This window comes from Lemur catta, unplaced genomic scaffold, assembly GCF_020740605.2.
Source record: "Lemur catta isolate mLemCat1 unplaced genomic scaffold, mLemCat1.pri scaffold_70_ctg1, whole genome shotgun sequence".
NCBI classification, from domain to species: Eukaryota; Metazoa; Chordata; class Mammalia; order Primates; family Lemuridae; genus Lemur; species Lemur catta.
In genome coordinates this window covers 98,855-116,327 of record NW_025423869.1, presented here as the reverse complement: position 1 = coordinate 116,327, position 17,473 = coordinate 98,855, and the positions used below count along the sequence as shown (strand labels likewise).

Here is a 17,473-nt window from a genome sequence, read left to right as displayed (position 1 = left end):
CCACTAGAGAACCCACAGGATAGAATGCTTCAGTGATCAAGACATTTTCTTGAAAGAGGCAAAATCTTTGCTATGGTTTTCCACTGTAAATTGTGTGAGCAACTGCAAGAAATACCAAGGAAATATATTTCCCAGATGTTTGTGGGTGTACAAAGAATCTCCATCTGAGTGAACACACACTAAGGCTTGTGCCGCTGGAAACATGCTCCAGAAAGCGCGTGTTCTGCCCGAGTGTGACGGCTGAAAGTCTTTGGTAGTTCCCAAGCGTGGTCCACCCACTGACGGTTCAGTCGGTAATGAAAGGCACAGGCTGCTCTGGGCCACCTGCAGCAGCGCATGCCTTTAACCGGGACCACGAGAAACGCTGTACATGGGAATAAACGTGTGAGTGACTTGCAGTTGCCACCTCAACTGTGACAAGAGGGCTTAGGTAAGGACCAACATACCTGTTTTAATTGCTTTTCCAGTTTTTCTTTCTCCATCTGACAAGCTTTTGTCTATGGACAAAACAAAGGCATTTGCTTATCAAGAAGAGTTCAAGTCATTGGTTCCAAACGCACTCCTGACCCAGCTGTCAGCAACAGACTCAGAGACCTGAGCGCTGAGGCGCTGGCAGCAGGAACGCCAACAAAAACAGTCACATTCTGGTTTTTCCAATCACACACTGATCCTATCTTGAAATTCCCAAATGAAGTGTGGAAAGCTGGATAGCTTTAAATCCTATTCCAACTTTTTGAGGCTATTGTAATTCTGAGTTTTAAGCTGATCTATTTAGATATAGATACAGAAACGGCTTCCACTGCTGACTGAATGAAGCTGGAATTGGTCATTCTGACATTCAAAAGCCCCCACAATAAATGTTAGATGCTGTACATGCACTTAACACAGGCCAGACACTGATCTAAATCCTTCACGTACAATAACTTATTGAATCCTCTTAATGCCCCCAGGTGATACTTAATATTATCTCCATTTTGGAGATGAGGACATCCACACATGAGATGTTGAGTAACTTATTCAAAGTCACACCGACTTCTCCCAGCCACATCTAGCACAGTCACCTGCCCTGGGGTCCCTCCACATCTGACACACCTAGAGGAAGCCCCTTTTTCTCTGAGTGTTTATTAATTCCACCCTTATCCCTATACCCCATTTTCCGCATCCCTAAAAGGCATGGCCAAATGTCTCCTCCTGGGCGATATCTTTCCAAGTTGCGCTCTTCAGAATTATTCCCTCCTCCCTTGGTCTTCCCACGTGGAGTCGTGTGTTTACTATGAGGCTTTGTCCAATATGTGCTATGTATAGTCAATTCTTGCTCCTGGCAGTAGTTATGTTCCATAAAGTCATAACAAATACCGGGTTAGTGAATTCTGAACCATTGTTCCTAGAAGAAATGCAGGCTTCAGTTCCTGCAGGCCTCTGGTCACAGTATTTTTGTCAACTAATTGATACATAACTTTGTTTTATGTGTTGCTGTTTTATGTGTTTATGTTTTATATATTGCTGATTCATTAACACAGAACTCATGGTCAATTGCACTACAACTTACGCCTGCATGAAGTTTACCTAACACACGTGTTCTCGGTAAAGGCATGTCACAGCCTTCATGCGCTTAGGAACACTGACAGTACTTCGGCACTACGCTTCGTGGCCATTGTAAACAATGAAATTACCAACAAAAAGCACAAAGCTGTGAAACACATGGCACTAAATGGATCACAAGAAAGAAACTTTCTACAGTGTGAGAACTGAAACAGGAAGGCAGCAGCACCGTGTTCAACCTCAGCCAGGAATGTGCATGTCAGGTGACTCTGCCACTGCCTGCTCAGGCATGCGAATGCGCCAGGAGAGCACTGCAGGGGCTGATCTGGGGAACACACACACGTCAGTGCACAGGCAAATTCACATATACGGAATCTGGTTGCTCAGGTGTGCGAATGTGCCAGGAGAGCACTGCAGGGGCTGATCTGGGGAACACACACACGTCAGTGCACAGGCAAATTCACATATACGGAATCTGGTTGCTCAGGTGTGCGAATGTGCCAGGAGAGCACTGCAGGGGCCGATCTGGGGGAACACACGTCAGTGCGCAGGCAAATTCACATATACGGAATCTGCGATGCTCAGAACAGACTGTGTATGTCTCTCTAATTATATCGTGAGTTCTTTAATAACAAGAACTGGTATTTTATTCCTTTACAGTACAAAGCAGAATGCCTTGCAGAAAAAAAGCACAGGAATTAGAATACAAGGAACTGAAAGTAGCATGTTCATATAACTAAATGAAACTATTAAACATGCACCCTTCTAACAGACTAAAATAATTTATGAAATACCTTTGAGTCATGACTTCAGCTCGGTGTTTTTATAAAGGCTTTTTTCCCCTACTTAACCCTGAGAACAACTCTGTGAAGTCATGAAGCAGGCATCGTTATCCCTATTTTACAGGTGAGGATACTCAGAGAGGTTAGGTAACTTATTTTTTAAAGAGAGAGGTTTTAGAGTTATAAGAAACATTTTAGAGCTCATCTAGTCCAACTCTGTCATCCGACAGATGAAGAAAGGGAGTCACTGCAGGTTGAATAACCTGCTCAAGGTCACATCAACTGAGCACTAGAGTGGCAGGACCACCAGGTCTTTCCCCCCAAATTTCTCCGACTCCTGAGTACTTAAGCAGGTCTCATTTCACCACGTTGCTATCTTACCATTGTTGCTGCCTTAAAAACATCCCCGGTGACAGAATGAATCGGTTCTGGTGTGTCAGCAACTAGTTCCAGAATGATTTGACCTAAACATTCCTTTAAAAGTCCACTCGGACAATAAATAATATGTTATTCAACTAAGGTAACCCCAGTCCTTTTTATTATATCATAGCATTTAACCTGCTGTAAATACACTTAACAAAGATCATCAAACCATCTACTATATTTCTTTGTGAGTTCTAACATCCTTTTTCCAAAGTGAAGGACACTTTTGAAAAATAAATGATTGGGCTATCATTATTTTAAAGGAAAATTTTAATAGTTTTAAGATATCATTTACATATCATTAAGATTGTCCCTTAGTTTATAAGCACAATTATACCATACTGTGTCTAGACAATACATTTATTTTGTTGATAACTATCAAAAATTACAGATGGCACAGGAAATGACTTGTGGATTATAGCATATAACATGGCATGGATGAACAGATGTTCCTGGGCTGGATAAAAGTTCTGTAATGGCAAGGACATTGCCAGTCTTAGACATCAATTCATCACCAATCTGAACTTATTATAGAAGAATGGATAAAACTCAAATATAGTAGGAAGTGAAACTATTTATACAGTGACAAAAGAAATTAAGGAAGCTCTGCATGTAAGAAATAAAGCTAAAAGAGAGATTTCTTAACCTAGAGTAACCAGAATATTTTCTTACCCACTGTTTATAAATTATGTATTAGGTTGCATAAATTATTTTCAGAAAATTATTTTATTATATTTTACTATTTTATTCCTCTAATTTCTTAGAGAGAAAATTGTTCTCTTGAAAATTTTTTCCATGTAGAATTAGAAATTTCAAATTAATCCTTCAATAAAAATCAGAAAAGAAATTAAGTTTGATTCACAATCTACTTTGTATTTGGAGGAGGAAGGGGATGACTAAGAGTTTAAAGTGTCTTGTAAGACTAAGAATCTTAAAGCTAAGAGCTGCCATAGAAGGTACCACAACGATCTCTTATTTATTCAAAAGCATTGCAAGATTTTGCAAATCAAAAATGTTGCGTTTCGGCCGGGCACGGTGGCTCACGCCTGTAATCCTAGCACTCTGGGAGGCCGAGGCGGGTGGATCACTCGAAGTCAGGAGTTTGAGACCAGCCTGAGCGAGACCCTGTCTCTACTAAAAATAGAAATAAATTATCTGGACAACTAAAAATATATATAGAAAAAATTATGCAGGCATGGTGGTGCATGCCTGTAGTCCCAGCTACTCGGGAGGCTGAGGCAGGAGGATGCTTAAGCCCAGGAGTTTGAGGTTGCTGTGAGTGAGGCTGACGCCACGGCACTCACTCTAGCCCAGGCAACAAAGTGAGACTCAGTCTCAAAAAAAAAAAAAAAAAAAAAATGTTGCGTTTCATTTTATTTTTTTAAGCCAAATTGTGTTAGCTACATTTTTCTTCATTAACATCAGTATTTACCCATCATGGCAACTTCCTGAGTCTACTTTAATATATCCTATTACACTTAATTTTAGCGTGCTTACATTTAATATATTCTATTTTAATAAACTGGTAACCATTATCTGGCTTCCTTGATAGTGCTCCAGTTACATTAAATCTGGAAACCCACGGAACAAAATCCTCAGTTTCACATGTAAATGGCCTTTAGAAATATGTATGTTTTTGGCAGACAGGAGCACTCTCACATAGCTCTTCAAAGAAAATGACAAGAATTTAGAAACCACTTCACTCTATTTGAGTACTAGGTCGTTCAACTCCCATTCCACCAAGATAAATATTATGAGAAAAAGATCAAAAGAACTGTATTTTATAAAAGACTTTGGAATCCAATTTCTTGGGTAATACTTTACTATACTTTAGTTAAAAAAAATTTCCAGTCATTTTCATCTCCTCACAAGATTGTTTAAGAATGATTTCATTGCAGGTGCTAATCTCTCCAGAAAATCCAGTGTCAACTAACAGAAGTCAAAAAGTCTTCTTTTTTTTTTTTAAAGAAAAAAAATAAAATAAAATACACATATTCTGGCAAAGAGTATTTTGTTTTGATTTGTACCTGAGAATTGAGCCTGTTCAGCTGGGACTGGGAAGTCTGATTAATCTGCTGTAGCTCCTCTTTCTCTTGATTAAGTCTTTCTCGATCCGATCATTCTTTTTTGAAGTCTTCTTCATATATTTGCACCTAAGAAACATTAACTTGCGGTTATAAAAGCTTCCTTTACTCTTAAGCCATTTAAAAGATTTCAGAAAAGGTGTTTTCTGGGCCTTTGCAATCTGAGATGTTTCTATGCTGTCTTCATGAATATTTCTTCATGGTATGATGGAGAAATACACAGGACTATTTAATTTTATCTTTCGCTTTGTTTACAGTGGCAACTCTCAACAATTCCTGCATCAGGAATTCAGAAGGAAAGTAACAATATGTATGTTTTGAAACAATTCCTCTCTGCTGCACACTCTCCACTGTGGTGATGAACCCTCTGGACCAGTCATCTGGCACCAACACAAGGGCTCCGAAGCATGACAATGCTTGAAGTTCTAAATGACAGTTTACTGACAAGAGCTGTGAAGGGAAGCCACAGAATACTGACATGCTAAAGCGCCCAAGTATAAAGTATAGGTTGAGTGCAAAATAGAAATGAAAGCCTGATGTGTGTGGAAAAGTAAGGCGTTCACAAATTTTGCCCTTTATAAGTAATATTTTAGTGGAACACCTCTTGAGAGGTACTTCAAATATTCCAGAAGGTGATCAATCTAAAAAGAAAAATAGATTTAATTATTGTTGTTGCTTTTAATGGGCATAGTGTTGACTGGTGGCTTGTAGACTAGCATGTGAAGTTATGAAAACAAAGGAAACTCAGCTAATGAGGCAAAAAAATTCCTCTTAGACCATGACTTAAATTACTTACATTGGAACACAGTAGCTAGATTTTTGTCTATAAACACTAATGCACGTTGTACCTTCATCACCAACAGTGCAATAAATTTTAACTAAGGGTTTTTCAATTTTAAGTCAACAATAATAGAACAAAATAGGCAAGACAAAAAATTAAACACTTTCGATAGCTCTAGATGCAGATGTACATATTCCATTTTTAAGGCTTTATTTACCAGAAGCATTGCAAAGAAGCTATATACAGCCAAGCTGGCATTTTTATTTTTATTTTTATTTTCTTGGTTGAGAACTGAGGTGCAATTCCAGAGACAGTTTAACGCTCTGTAAACAATTACCAGAAGCCTTTTACATGGGACCAGGCCATCTGATTAGAGTGGAACACCCTGGCAATGTCATCAGTTCAGCCAGGTAGAGGCAAAGACTCTAATTCAATTTCTTTGTGTATTTAAGCCCTTTAGTGTTTCACGTGGCACTTGGTGATGTGGTGATTGTGGGTGCCCAGTTAGAAATGTGCAGTTAAAATGCTTATGAAGAAAGTTACCAACAGAGCCACCCCAAAACTAAGAAGATGGATCTCCCACTGGGGATTATGAAAAAAATCATACCTGTCACTGTCTTTGTCAAATATGAGCTAATCCATTACTGTAAACTCCATGTGTAAGAGTGACACATTATGTACATTATACATCAGCACCAAAGAGGATTCAAGTCTTTGAACATAAGCAATGCGTTCTTTTTGTTTTTCAAAGGAATCCTAGCTAGCACCAACAGTGTTTTAGGGATTGAGAATTTGACAGAGCTTTGACACTCTGCATATTACCCTATTCTCTTCATGGGTTTACTTTTAAGCCATGCATATGACCACGATTATTCAAATGAACTTGGTAGAAGAGAAAACCCAACTTCACCATCAAGTGTTATGACATTTTTAGATCTACTTACAGATAGGCTACTTCCTATGAAATAATAACAATAAATAACAACAATAACACAAGTGCTCAATCTTTTCATGTACTGCATCAAAAATCGTTGTCATTGGCACTTGCTCAGAGCAAAACAGTCAACAAATCAAACCCAGGGACATCAGAAAAAGACACTTTCCATCCCTTTGTTCTATGACGCCCTCTTCCCCACTGCTAATACATTACCGGCAACATGTGCTTCAGGCATTGGGATTCCTGTATGTGTCCTGTATTTATCGACACTGCCATGAACTGTTCCAGCCTTTTACCTACATTAGTTTATTTAACCTTTCACAGGAAAAGAGATGTGCTATGCATGGTTGGGCCCTCAGCCAAGCGCACACCAGCTGAATGAACTACAGTTAGACACAAACAGTGTAGGCAGCTACATCCCTACAGCCCTAAGCTGCCGGCAGATACATGCATGAACTGTTGTAGCAAGCGCATCCTTACTCTTGCTGCCCACCTGGCAACAGTGAGGGAAGCTGGGTGAGTGGGGAGGAGGGAGCTGATGGGCATCAGTAAGTTGCCAGGTGGTGCTACCCACACATGGGAACAGCTGAGCAGACCTGGCTCTTCAGTGATTATGCCCAGTGCAAAGGATGCCCTTTAAAATTGCCCTTCCTGTTCAAAAGTCTGGAGGCCAGCAGCTACGAAATCACAATCTGGCTGCCACCATTTTCTGAAAAGGCCCAGAATTTGGATTAATAGCATTTTTAGGCCGGGCGTGGTGGCTCACACCTGTAATCCTAACACTCTGTCTAGGCTGAGGCAGGTGGATCGCTCAAGGTCAGGAGTTCAAGACCGGCCTGAGCAAGAGCAAGACCCCATCTCTACTAAAAATAGAAAGAAAATTATCTAGCCAACTAAAAAATATATATAGATAAAATTAGCCGGGCATGGTGGCGCAGGCCTGCAGTCTCAGCTACTTGGGAGGCTCAGGCAGGAGGATTGCTTGAGCCTAGGAATTTGAGGTTGCTGTGAGCTAGGCTGACGCCACAGCACTCACTCTAGCTCGGGCAACAGAGCGAGACTCTGTTTCAAAAAAAAAAAACAGAAAACAGCATTTTAAAAATAATCTCTACATGAAACACTCTAGACCCAGTGCTAACAGAATCTCACCCAAGGGTTAATTAGCATACCCCTCTTTTGACTGTGTGAGCTTGGCCGTGCCATTTAATCCAGCAGACACTCAATTCCCTCTTTTATACAGTGTGGGAACGAACTAACTGATCTATAGTCTTCCTATCAAGCTGTAAAGTTAGATAATTCTAATTAAAATAAATGCAAAAAACTTTTGACATATTCTGAGCAGCAAAACAAGTGTCCAAAGGAGTGTGACAAACCCCTGTCTTCTTGTGTTCATGTCACTTCCAGCTTCTCACCTGCTGCTTGAGAACTTCCATTTCTGTCCTCAGCTCTTGAAGGTGGCGCTCTCCAGACTTCCACAAACAATCCCCGGAAGATGAAGAACACTCGATGCTCAGGGCATCCTGAAGAGCCTGTGGTAGCAGATAAGCACACGGGTGATCTAAGATTTACCACATCACATGAATCCATTTATAACAGTTACAATCATTTCAAATGCACCCACAAGGTAGAATTTCATCTTTAATGTTGCTTACAGGACTGAATAACTTTCTTCTTTTTGATTTTTTGCATTATGTATTTTTTTCCCCAGAATCTCTGTCTTTTCTCCATGATAATGCTTATGCTATTCAATCCCCATTATTACCTAGGGGGGCTTTGATGTTGGACCCTCCTCTACCTAGCCAAATAGGAAAGGAAACCATATCTATCGCCTTTTTCTAGATTCTCTGGTTTAATTACATTTAACTCTGTAGATGATGCTCAGACCTCAGGGAGCATGAGAGGTAGCAAACATGCCCATCCCTGGGCACTGCCAGTCTGAGATTCTGCATCAGCAGATCTGGGGGTAGAGTCTGAGAATCTGAGTTTCTCAAAAGCTGAGAAATGTCCCAAATGATGAGTAATATTCTGCTATACAACCATGCCATACCCCCAACAGGAGAGAGGGATGAAAATAAAACCCTTGGGTATTTTCTTCAAAGCAAATAAACTGGATTGAGTACACAGTTGTGTGAACTTCTGACAATCACAAGTTCATTACTAGGCTGACGTATTACAGATTTCTGCTGAGTGAATGGGTCAGCAGGCTTGTACAAGGAGGGCAGGCCCCAATTCCGTGCTGTGGTGCACGGTGTGCACAGTCCGCTGCTGAAATCAACATTTTGAGTAACTTCCATCACAGTGGTAAAAAAGAAAAGAAAAATATTCATTGTAACATAGAAGAACAATAACATCTTACACGTCATGATCTTCTAACACATGTGCTAAATGAGAAAAAAAATCTCTTTTCGTAACTATCACTTAATATGTATGTTTTCAAGTGACAGTTCAAGGTGTAAACAGACATGTGGGACAAAATCTCTTCTGGCTTTAAGTGTCCTTTTATTTTTCTCACTGCCCATAAGTAATGTATTATGCTCATTAAAGCATAAATCTTGGGTCTAGAATTGGCTATTGAACATATTACATACTAGCTAATTAAATTTGTTTATTCATCTATTCATTCATCTACCCATTCAACAAATATTTAAGAACTTATTGTAAGCAAGGCCCTGTTTAGGCACTCAAGATATGGCAGTACACAAAACAGAAAAAAAGTCAGGACCACATTGTGCTGTTGCCTTTGTGAGTCCCTTTCTCCATAAAAATACGTATTAAAATTATATTTTACAACTGCCTTGCTATAAAGGCAAATATATATGAAAACATATATTCAACAAAAGTTTATTTTTTCTTTTGATTTTAAATGACAGTAAACATTTATGGGCCCCTAAACGTATTGTGGTCCCTAGACACTGTGTCTACAGTGCTTAATGAAGACAGCTGTACAAAAATCCTAGCCTTATGTAGCTTGTAATCAAGATTGAGAGACAGAAAACAAATAAGGTAATAAATATAAGACATTAAACATATATTAGGTAGTAACAAATTCCAAGGAAAAATTAAAGCAGGAAGTATGAGGAGTATGTAATTTTAATTAGGATAGCCAGAAAAGTTATCTTTGGGAGGTGACATTTGTATAAATATCTGCGTTTACATAAATCAATTTTTCTCATTGATATTTTATGATTATAATCACCAGAATTATAAAATTATTATTTTTCTAACTTCAAAAAATTATGAACTATAAATACAGATAAATAAAGATGAAGTGTGCACATGGACATAAGCAAAAAAACAGCATTCTTGGCTGTTCTGATATCTACGAGATTTATATCTTTGTGCCCACATTTAGGGACATGAACTACAGAATATAAGAAAACTTGTAATACGGTGTCAAAAATGCGAGGGATTTTTAATATAATCTTAATTAGTTCCTCTAATTCATTTGCAGAAGATTTTCCAGCAGAGAATAGGAGGAAAAAGATACATATTTGCCCTAAATTTGTCTGTCTAAACATTGTTTTTCTTTTTTAGAGGATAAAGTACATTGCCTGTGAAGTCAATCTCCACCTTGCCATTTTCTCCTGATGAATAACTTGTTCCACAAACAGATCTAATACAGGGTCACATCTGCAAAGCATCTTATCAACTATGCAGGCACATGCTTAGCATTGAGGATCTTTAAATGATACCTGGGAACTCTGGTTAACTACAGCCATGGGCATTCAGTCCAAAACACAGGGTCTGAGCACATTTTCAAGGCCAAACACCTACTCTCCTTTCAGAAGAAAGACAATTTCTATGGCTTTGGTCATGAGATAGCTAGTTGAGAGATGCGTATCTCAACTCAACCACGTGCTACAGCATTCCCATGTTCCACACATGGCTTGGCGCTTGGAAGTCAAGAGCAAACAAATTTTTATTTTTCCCCTGAACTAGTCATCGACCCCTTCCCGCTGATAAGTAATTAGTCCATAAAACCACACACACACACACACACACACACACACACACACACACACACACACACACGCATTATCCTTTTGCAGCAATTCACAGGCTGCCCCTCTGAAGAATTACGTTGGAGTTAAGGTATTACAACACTTGCATTTTCCTAAAAGCCTTGACTATTCCTGACCCCCCCCCTACATCCTGCCCCCAATAAAAGTGGGTTTTAGGCTTGCACTTGGGAGGGCCACAATCTCAGCCTTGGGTCTGGCATTTAGCATGCTTCCATATAGTGTGCATCACACCCAGCTCTAGTGATCATTTTAAAGAGCAGCTTGTTTCCTCAGGAAGCTTTTGTGGTTGACCAAGAGATACGTTACTGTTCGCAAACACCCACTTGCTTTGTGTGCTTCTTCAAACTAAAAAAAAACAGTTCTTATAGTCTATAATTTCTCTTCACTTCTCTTTTTCATGATGATTCTTTGCAGGGACATAAATTCCCTAAAGCCTCCTTATCCATGTATGGCTGAAAGCTGTAGACATGAGTTATTTCTAAAATTACAGATAATGTCTTGTGCAAGCCCCCAAGGCTGGGACCCATGTTGCAGGCTAGATTTTGTTGTGACTTTCAGTAGGAAAGTGTCCTTACACAGGGACCTCTCATTCTGATCTCCCATGCTTGGGCTGGCCTGATACCTTATTGAGGCGTCTTATTTCACATTCTAAATGTTCCTTCTTCTTGTTTGCAAGAGCATTTTTTTCCTTCAAAAGCTTATTTTCTTTCTTCAATTCATGCAATTCTTCATTTAGGCTTTCCTTTTCCTTCTGAGGTAAAGAGCAAGAAAATAAAATCAAACTCAGTAAATGTCAAATGCGATATTGTAGAAAAAGTGATATATCAGCTGCTATGGTCGATTGAGAGGGTCACCCTTCTGAGATATAATAATAACATAACCTGCAAGATTTTCACTGAACATTCCATTTGACCAATATCCTTTGGGTGAAAGACAAGGTTAGGATTGAAGAAATCTTTCTTTTATCAAGACTTAGTGGAGTAGCTTAGAAGTTTTGTGACCCTAGGAAAAAAATCAAGATCCCCAAGTCTTACTTTCAATAGTCAAATAAATGGGTCTGCAGAATAAACAAGTTCCCATATACTAAGTGATGGATAAGTGATTCAGAAAAGTAGCTGAAACTCCTAAAAAGAAAAAAACTGTCATTGCAAGAAAATAATACTCTATCTGAAAGCTCAATCCTGCAACACTCTGTACTAGAGAGTGGGAGAAGACAATTTTTGGGCAAACAAGACCCTTCACTATAGGTAATTATTCAGAGCACTGCATTGTTGAGATTATTATTTTTAAAAGGTAGAAATCAACTAGTTCAATTGCCACCACTGTTCCATTTTTTAGATCTTTATCAAGAAGTCTAGTGTACTAAATGACTGAAGGTTAGCTGCTTAGACACTAACAGGCTCTGGATTCAGACAATGTCCCCTATCTCTTAATTTTAGATGCCAGATAGCAAATGTTTTGTCAAGCAAATTGGATTCTTAAGGAGATTGAGATTTTAACCAGGTAAAATAAATATTGCAGAATTTAGGCAACTCGAGATAAGAAAATAGCTAATACATGTGTTAAAGTACGTTATTTTAGTAATTGATCTTTCCCAACGCAACTATTAAATTTTAAAAATCCACTTTAGGTAATTCATTGTCATTAAAAATGCAAACATTTTTTATTTGCTTTTAGTTAAACAGCATGGCCTCTAGACTTAGAAAATGAACCAATCATTTTCTAATTTAAGAGAAAATTATTGTAACTAGAAAACGGTCCCAACTGCACAGGGAAACAATTAATTACAAAGATTCCCGGTCAGGGTGTGATTGGAAAAGGAGATGCCGGCTACCCGGCTGAAAGGGAGTCGCCACAATCCGTTTTCCCTCCTCGCTGCGGCAAACACGTCCCACGAGCCAGAGCCCCCGGGCCAGCACGTGCCACGCTGGTCTTAGGCCACCGCCACCACCTCGCAGCGTCAGGGGCCAGACGCCACCACGGAACAGCCACCCTTGCGTTTTCTCTTACTTGGAGGCCGCTAGTATTTAAGGCTTTCTCCTCCCCAGTTTCTACGCTATTCAGGAAGTCCAGTAATTGAAAGTAAAACCGGGGGACGGGGGGAGGGAAGGATCTATTTCAGGAGAAACTGCCGTCTCAATCCTCTCTACCCAGGTTGCGGCAGGGACTGCCGGAGGCTCAGCATCCGGGGACCGGGTTCGAGTCCCCCCTCCGCGCAGGTCACCCTCTGCAGCCTCGGCCTCCTCGTCGTTCCTGCAGCAAAAGTCACATTTCCCTCACAGGCGGGCTGAGAGCGCTAAAGGAGACGATGAGGCCGAAGTGCTTCGAAAAGTGTTGTTTTTTATGATTACAAACGCATTAGCTGTTTGTAAAGTCTCTCTAAGCTGTCTTGTACAAATACGAGGCATTGCTATATTATTATTAATGCCAGTAATAAAAATAATAACTATGAATAAAAGGAAAAGTAACTCTCGCCGAGCCCGAAGCGTCCCGGGGGCTGGCGCCCTCCCGGCGGGCCCGCGGCCATCCGCGCCTGCGCACGACGAGGGCCGAGCCCGGCGCCTCCCCTCCCCCGCCCGTCCCCCCCCCCCCCCCGCGCCAGCCGCCGTCGCCCTGACGGGGTTTCCACAGGAAGCCCCGCTACGACCGTCCGGCGCCCACCCACTTCCTCGCGCGGCCCGTCGCCGTCTCTCAGGCGCTGCTGCCATCGCTCCCCATCCGGCGCGCCCAGCCGTCCTTCCGCGGCATCCAGTTTCGTCCTCAGCTCCGCGACCTGGGGAGGCGTTCACAGACGGTCGCCGCAAAGCCCGCGCTCGCGGCGACGGACACGCCCCGCCCCCGCCGGGCGCGACTCGGCGACTGAGGGAGATGGTCCGCGACGCATGCGCCTGTCCCCGCACGGCCTCGCGCTTCCCGCCTCCCCGGCTCAGCCCGCGGGGTCGACCGCTGGGGCCGCATCCCCAGGTTGGTCACGCTGCTCTCGGCTCTCCGGGCGGCCTGGCACGGTCTGGGAAAGGCAGCGGGCGTCGCGGCCAGCGGAACATGCCCGCACGGAGAGACACGGGCGCGGCCTTTAATCCGACGCCCCACGGGACGGACCGACGGCGGCCGGGGCCTCCCAGACGGCGCCGCCCCCGGGACGGGTGCGAACTCCCGCCCCGAGGACGCCGCACCTTTCAATTGAGCACTCGGGGACATCGTGCTGGGAAATAAAGGGACGAATGCTGCTCTTCCTCACGTGTGGTCGAGTTTCCTTTATATAGGGAAACTCGCTTTCCCTTTTGGAGGACAGAATGATTTTAAGTTATAAATTGCCTTTGACCTATGAAAGGAGATTTTGTCCAAAAAGTTCCTTCCTCACCAGAGCAAAAGCTCCTTGAGGGCAAATGTGCTTTAGAAGGAAGAGGGGGGGCCCCGTTTGTCCTCCCACTTTCGCTGTCGCCACCGTTTGTTTCCATGGAGACCAGCTTTTGCTCTCTAATTGATTAATTAGAGCTAGACTTGCCTAGAACCGTGTGAACTTTAAATGTTTCTCGCTGCACCTGTAACTTGGGCGCTGATGGCTGCAGGTATCGACAGCACAGCTGAGGCCAGACTCGATGGACCGTGATAAATGGGTGATAAATGGGCGTAAAAATCCCGAGATGCTGCTGGGGGCTATTTTTAGCACATTTCTGTAGCCCCCTCAAGATAATTCGCTGACGCTGATGGTTAATCGTCAATACCGAGAGGCCAACAACGTACTCAGCACCCTTCCCTCGCTTTTCAGCAGGCGGCTCCCGCCGGTGAGTCCTGATGCTCTTGGCTCCACCAGGGTGATTGGTTTCAAGAAAAGACCAAACAGAGGCGCTCACCTTTCTTTCATACAACTTTTTCATACTTCTAAATTGCTGATCCCATTGCTGGTTAACTTCCAGGAGCTGAAATGATTAAAATTTGATGAATCAAAAAAAGAATGCCCGCCCATCTGGAAATTTGGCTACAATGAAATCACTTTGTGACCTTACTGAGATTTTTTTGGAAACCATGAGTGAGGATGAGATTCCTTCCATCAAGTTTTGATTGGGAGAGGATAATTTAATTGGACACACTCTCACTCTCGTTAGAATCATCTATTAGGAATTGATCCATGTATGAACAACTATTAAGTCTTAGATGTATCTTGACAAATCAGTTGAACAGTTTATCAGCAACTATTAACTTGTCTTAAGTATTTGAATTTTCATCTTCTTTGTTTAATCCAATCAGAATCTGTTAAAAGTCTATAAGAAATGATAGCTTTTGGTAAGATTTATTAATGTATGAAGGGTCTTCCTCCAAACCTTTCCATATTGGTCTATGTGTTTACACTGATCATTATAATGAAATATTTTTTCCAGTTCTTTTAAAGCAAAATTTATATTAACAAATCCTAGACTCCATTAACTGATAATCATTGGCTTGGAATAATGTGCTTTAAAAGATTAACACATGATTTGTGATATATGCCCAAATGGATATCACCTTTTTGAAGGTATAGATTTCAAGGAATAACAGTTTCATCCTAAGAAAATATTTAGAAAAATGTGAGGCAGCAAACAATTTAAGGATCTTAAAACTATCTGCTAATTAGAAGGTAGAAAGAACACTATGATCTGTGTTTTAGTATTTTTGTAGGGGAAACTCACAGCTTCCTACATTAAGAGAAATTCCAGCACTTATCAATATGGAACAGACACTGAGAAGATAAGTCGCGTGACTAAAAAATAGCAAGGCCTTCTCCTAATTAAAGGACAAAATACCTAATCCAGAGTGGCAGTTACTAGATACATCTTACACTGGAAATCGATATGGTTATTTAGCATAAGACTATATAATATTATTATATAAATATACCTGATCTGCTTGCATTTTAGGGATTCACATTTCTATGCTATAACAACATTACTCTGCCATAGTTCAGTAATTTTCCAGATGGGCACAATATTCAATGCAGTATCAAAGAGGAATAGAAGGCACTATAGAAGAAATGAAAGATGTATTAAATAATACATAGAATGGGTTAGAAAAGAAATTACAAAATTACAAGTCAACTGTACTTATGAAGCCTTTGACAGTTTGAGTTTCAAGGTGTGTCAAGCTGCAAGGCATAAAGGGTACAGGTGATAAGCTCACGTGGTCCATGTGAAAGAAAGATCTAAGTTTTCAGAAAATTAGTATTATAATTACCAGATTTATGTCTTTGTTATTTCTCATTCATCATTGCACAAACACTGAGAGACCAAGTACAAGATATGTGGGTGAATAAGAAAAAACCACTTGTTTTCAAAATGTGCAGACTAGTATCCTAGAGGTAAATACTGTGACCTGATAAAAATAAAAAGCACGAGGTGCTACACTATTTTATTCTGAGTGTTAATCTACGACACATGTGGTTTCAACTAATATTTCTAAATTACCTCATTTCTCTGTTTTTCCAAGCACCTTATCTTTTGTTCAAGAGAATTTGTCAAGTTCGTTCTTCTTGATGATTGAGCACACTGAGGACAAAGAAAAAAGGAAGATTGAAACAAAAGTCTACAAAATAAGCAGGAGAAATACTGTCCTTCACAAACCTCATGCATTTGGCCAACTCTCATGTCATGATTTATAAAAATACCTGATTCTAGCAGTAAAAATCCTCACACTCTAAGTCCTTCATAGTAACTTGTTGATGAATCAGCTTCATATTATATTTTAAACTCCTTTATATGGATTAGTTACCCAAATAATTCTCTAATAAATTATAAGTGTATCTATATACTGCAATGGGCAAGCCAGAGATTAGAATTTAAAATTTCATGAATTTGGATTTCAATCTTTTCCAAAAAAAAATGACAATTCAGAGTATGATGGCTTATAGAAATCATGTAAGTTTCATGGGTACATTTTAGGCATTTACATAGTATACATTTCTAAGAAGTCATTTTTATAGTTGTGCCCATGAACATGTATGTGAGTGAGATTCTGAAGAGTAGCCCTAGCAAAAGTCAGAGGAGTGATAGAACCATCAAGAATAAAGAACACATACAGCTAAAATGTGGCAAGTTGATTCCAGAACTAAATAAGTTAATTACTTTGATTGCAAATGTGGTGGTTCACACTTGTAATTCTAGCACTAGCCTGGGCAACATTGCGAGACCCTGTGTCAAAAAAAATAAAAAATAAAAACTATAGCAGTGCATAGTGGCACACGCCTGTAGTCCCAGCTATTCTGAAGGCTAAGGCAGGAGCATTGCTTGAGGTGGGAGTCCGAGGTTACAGTGAACTATGATTAGGCCACTGCACTCTAGCCTGGGTGACAGAGGGAGACTCTGTCTCTAAAAAAACAAAAAACAAACAAAAGAAAAAAAACACCCAAAACCAAACCAAACCAAACCAAAAATACTTTAATGACCATGACACAAGTATGTTATAGAGGTGGGCATAGATTATCTGGTACCTTGTAACTTTAGTCAGCTCCTTGAGTAAAGCCACTAGATTACAAATTTAGATTGATTATAAATTATTGGCATAATGAAAAATTTAACCACCTTTCTTTTTAGACGTATTTTTTTCAGAAGGGGCAGTATTCATTTAAAGAAAGCTCAAAAGCTCCGGAAACCACCATCTGCCTAACTTGCCACCAGCAACCTCGCTCACAGCAACCTCAAACTCCTGGGCCCAAGCGATCCTCCTGCCTCAGCCTCCCGAGTAGCTGGGACTACAGGCATGCGCCACCATGCCCGGCTAATTTTTTCTACATATATTTTTAGTTGTCCAGCTAATTTCTTTCTATTTTTTTAGTAGAGACGGGGGTCTCACTCTTGCTCAGGCTGGTCTCGAACTCCTGAACCTGAGCCATCCTCCCTCCTCGGCCTCCCAGAGTGCTGGGATTACAGACG

General features: G+C 40.8%; 1 pseudogene; it reads right to left on the bottom strand.

Moving 5' to 3' along the window:
- LOC123630032 overlaps positions 1–17,473 on the bottom strand; it is a 36,666-nt pseudogene that overhangs the window by 17,749 nt on the left and 1,444 nt on the right.